The following is a 5,277-nucleotide window of genomic DNA, read 5'->3' on the forward strand; positions in this document are numbered from 1 at the left end:
ATTCATGTCACACCCTCATTAAGTTAAGTTCTCTGTGTCTAAAAATTAATATGCGTATAAGAGTCAAATTTTTTGCTAATTAATATGATGCAAAAATCACATGTTCAACCTCTTATAATGGAAAGGAGACATGAGTCATATAAGGGGCATATCAATCAAAGAACAAATTGAAGATATTAATCCAAAAACAAAAAAGAATATCAACCAATAGATTAATTTTTATGTTTTCCATATTCATAAATCAAGGATTTAAATCATACATATTATGCTCCATTAAAATATGAAAAATTAGAAAATGACATGGTTTGGGTTAGAACTTAGAAGGAGATTTTAATCTTCATAATTAATACTTATAACATTAATATTAATAATGAAATACACATTTTTTTCAATTTTGTTTTGCTTTTTTTTGTTTATGCACGATACAATTATTCTTCTTCACTTTAGCATACCAAATTTTCTTATATGATGATTAATTTTTTTTCGTGTATGTCAAATAAAATTAAGGAGAATATAAATTTAACAACTAATGACTCAACATCTACACCTCAAGTTGATGCAAGTGCTACTGAAGGTAATGCAAGAAGTGAAGCAGTAAGCTTTAAACCGCATAAGCAAAAGGAACCATCAAAGACGTTATCACTTGTGTGGGATCACTTCACAAAATTTGCTTATAACAAAGGTATCATAAGGTTAGATATAGTCATTGTGATAAGGTTTTATGTGCTAATACAAAAAAAAAAATGAAACATCTTCTTTAAATAATTATGTTAAGGTTTGTCCTAAGTTGAAAATACTCCGTGCTAATGAGGAAAGTAATCAAATGGAATTAGTTTTTTCATCAAGAGGAGATGGGTCTTTGGGTAGTTGGAAGTTTGATCAGGGTGCAATTAGGAGGATTTTAGCTGAGATGATCATTTTTAGATAAGTTACCTTTTAAATTTGTGAAAGCGAAAGGGTATAAGAAACACATGAAGGAAGCATGCCCTAGATTTTATGTACCGTCACGATGGACCATTGCTATGGATTGTTTCAAGGTTTTTACTGATGAAAAAACTTATATGAGAAAATTGTTGAGATCATGTTCTGATAGAATATGTCTTACCACAGACACATGGACTTCAGTACAAAAAATTAATTATTTGTGTCTGATTGCTCATTTTATTGATAAAAATTAAAATTTGCAAAAAAGGATTTTAAAATTTTGTCCCATTACTAGTCATAAAGGTCAGGTTATTAGGAAGGTAATTGATAGATGTTTGGTTGATTGGGGGATTCAAAAGATTTTTTCTATTACTGCTGATAATGCTAGTTCTAATGATGTTGCAATAGGACATTTAAAGGAAAAATTTAATGTTATTGGAACTAGTATTTTAAGAGGTAAGTTTTTTCATATGAGATGCATTGCGCATATTATTAATCTTAATGCGACTGATGGGTTAAAGGATATCAATGACTTAATTGCTTGTGTTAGATTAGCAGTGACATATATTAAACAATTTCTTTCTAAATTAGCCAAGCTTAAGGAGTGTACTACAAGTGCAGAAGTAGATAGTAAGTGTTTGTTGAGTTTGGATGTGTGCACCAAATGAAATTCTACTTTTTTGATGTTAGATACGGTTGTAAAATTTGAGAAGGCTTTTACATCATTTGAGTATTATGATAGTAGTTACAAAAGTGAACTAATGAAGAATGGAGATGGGGTGCTTGATGATAACGATTGAACAATTGTTAAGAGGATTTTTCTTTTTTGGAAAATGTTTTATGACATGATTGTGAATGTTTAGGTACATCTTATTTCATTGCCAATTCTTTTCTTAATTCTATTTCTGATGTGTATGGCACTTTGATTGAATGGCAAGAAAGTAATGATGTTGATTTGAAGTTTATGGTAATGAGAACGAAAGTTAAATTTGACAAGTATTGAGGGAACGTGAAAAAAATGAATTTGGTGTTGTATAGTGCCTCGATTCTTAATCCGAGAAAAAGCTTACTTATGTTGATGTTTTCTTTGGTGAGAAAAATAATAGATGAAGTGTTTCAATGTTATAAGCATATGTTGCAATGCCAACCTTAATCTCACGTTGTTGAAAGTGGTCAAGAGTCTCAAATATCAATGAGACAAGTCATCGGTGGTGAAAGTGGGCATGGTAGTGCTATTGTTTCAAGTGGCAAGGATCTAATAACTACTAAGAAAAAATTGGGTGCTTTTAAAAGGCATCGATTAAATTGTGGCTTGGAAAAGCAGAAATGGGAATTGGATAAATAGTTATTTAAGTTGTTGGATGATGATGCTAGCGAGGATACTAACTTTGATATTCTCATATAGTGGAAACTCAATCAATTTAGGTTTCTTATACTTGTTACTATTGCTCGTGTTGTATTGACGGTTCCCATATCAACAGTTGCTTCAGAATCCACTTTTAATATCGATGGATGTGTGCTTGATGCATATAGGTGTTCTTTGACTCATAAGATCATGCAAGCACTTATTTGTACTCAAGGTTGGCTATATGAAAAAGCTAGTGGTGATTTGGAGTAGCTTGTGGATGATTTGGATGAACTCGATACACTTGATTTCGGTAATTATTTTTTTATTTTTTTAGTTCTTTATTTAATTTACCATAATATAGTATCATTTTTTTCTCAATTTATTTCTTTAGTTCTTTGTTTAAAGATTTTACCATATTTGTTATTTTATTTTTTAGATTTAACAAAAATTACGTTAGAGTCCATACGTGAGACTGAGGCTACATTTAACTCTGACTCTGAGTAACGTGTTATTCTTATTGACTATATTCACTTTTCAGGTAATATTATCCATAAGTGTTATGCATATTTAAATTTATAATTTATTTAGATTATCTTAACACAACCATTTATATTGATTATTTTATATTTTAATATTTTTAAGAATATGTTTTGAAAAATCACTGCATTGGAGTTGGAGGTCTGAGCCTTCAAGGTCCATCAAATCTATGTTTTGAATTTTACTAATTTAAGTTGTCCCACTTTATGAATTTGTAAGTTCTAACTTTTATGAATTTGTAGTATGTACAATTTATTAATTTATGTTATATTTTTTGAATTTAAATTAATTGCATTGCATAAATTACTAAATTGCATTACAAATTATGTACAATTTATGAAAATCTTTTTCCCTGATCGTTTTCATTTTATTTAATATTCTCGTTAGCCAATATAATATATGGTATTTATTGCTCATTTTAAAAAAAAGTTATTGATTTGGCATTCTAATAAATAAATAATAAGATGTTCATTTATTTTTACTAAAAAAATTATATAGTATTTAATTATGTAATTAAAAATAAATCATATGAGTTGAATTGGTTATTCAAACAATTTGTGTTTGATTTCAATTGTCAAAATGGACTTAACACAAATTTAAGCTCAGAACAAATATAAATTTTTTTATAATTTTAACATTTTTGGGCCATTTAAGTCTAAGCTCAAATTAAGCCCAATCTACTATCCAACCAACTAAACTTAATTAAAACCAAGATCAGTTTAGGTTGGTCGACAGGTCAATCTCGATCGATCATAAAAAAAATTAATTTCAGGAATTTTAGTTTCTCTTGAAATCGAAATTGACCGAAACATATCAATGCTCACCCTTTAAAAAAATCCCTACACAAAGATAACTATTATAGCAAAAGCCAAAATGAAAATCCTAAAATACTTTCAGACATAGGAATTCTTTACTGCAACCTAAAAAATCTACATCCACGGACCCACAATCATAAAAGACATATCATCAGAAAAAAAAAGTGAAAAAAAGCAATTTATCAAACCCAAAATCTTCAATTTTTCATCTTCATTTCCAAAACCCAGAATCAAGAAAAAACGTGATAGAAAAAAAATAGAAGAGAAATGAATGTAGAAACGAGAGAGAAGATAAAGCAAACAATGAGGGGAATCTTGGAAGAAGAAGAAGATGAGGAAAAAATAGAAGAAAGATGGGGCAATGGGTAGGACAATTGGGAAAATATAAAATTTGTAACTTCTCCTTTACAAAGGGAAAGTTACTTTGCATCCATAAGAGAAGGAAATGACATTCTCATTGTAATGATTTTGCAATAAGAAGATCTCAATTGTCTAAATAGCAAACTAAATATTGCAAAGACATTATAAGCAATTAAATTACAAAGAAGGTAGGGAACTTATACCATATCATACGTTATTTTAAAATTTTGATCCTTATAGATTAGAATTTGAACAAAACTATTTATTCTCCAATTTTTTATTGAATCTTTCATTTTTTTTTGTGTTAAAATAAATGAAATGAACATAGGTGGCGTTTGGTACATTACAATGCAATGTAATTACAGGTAATGTGATTGCAAGTAATGTGATTGCAAGCAATGTGATTACAGGGAAAATAACATTACAATGTTTAGTATGTAAGCAAAATAATGATTAAAATGCAGGGAAGATAACATTGCAGTGTTTGGTTTACAAGTACTTTAGTGAGAATATAATCTTAATTGTCAAAATTACCCCTAATTATTAAAATATAAGTTTAATATATTTATATTTTGTATTATTAATTTTTATAATATCATTTCTTAAATATATTTTTAATATCATATATTATTATTTTATTTATTATTATAATATTTTATATTTATTTTTAATATATTTATATTTTTATTATTAATTTTTATATAATATCATTTCTTAAATATATTTTTAATGTCATATTATTATTTTATTTATTATTATAATTATTATATTTTATTTTTAATATATTTATATTTATATTATTAATTTTTTATATAATATCATATTTTAAATATATTTTTAATGTCATATATTTTATTTTTATTTATTATTATAATTTTTTATATATTTTATTTCATTTCTTTAATATATTTTTTATATATAAATATTTTATTTTAATTTGTTTTACTTATATTATATAATTGTTAATTTTTTATATTTTTATTTTATTTTATATTTTATTCTTATTTATATATTTTATTTTAATATTTTTATTTAATTATAATATTAATAAAATATTTTTAATAAGGTAATAAAATTGAAAGGTAAAATTGTCTTTAAGAATATTGTAAAGTGCAATGTAATGTGATTGCATGCTGAATTTTATTGGAATGCAATCACATTACATCCATTGGCTGTAATGTGATTGCATTGCAATTTTATATTACAGTGATCTATTACAAAACAAACACTACAATATAATTTAATAAGCCATATTGCAGGTTGCAGTGTACCAAACGGACCCATAAAATTATG

The sequence above is a fragment of the Theobroma umbraticum genome, unplaced genomic scaffold (assembly GCF_002168275.2).
Source record: "Theobroma umbraticum cultivar Fairchild unplaced genomic scaffold, ASM216827v3 scaffold_204.0, whole genome shotgun sequence".
Lineage (NCBI taxonomy): Eukaryota > Viridiplantae > Streptophyta > Magnoliopsida > Malvales > Malvaceae > Theobroma > Theobroma umbraticum.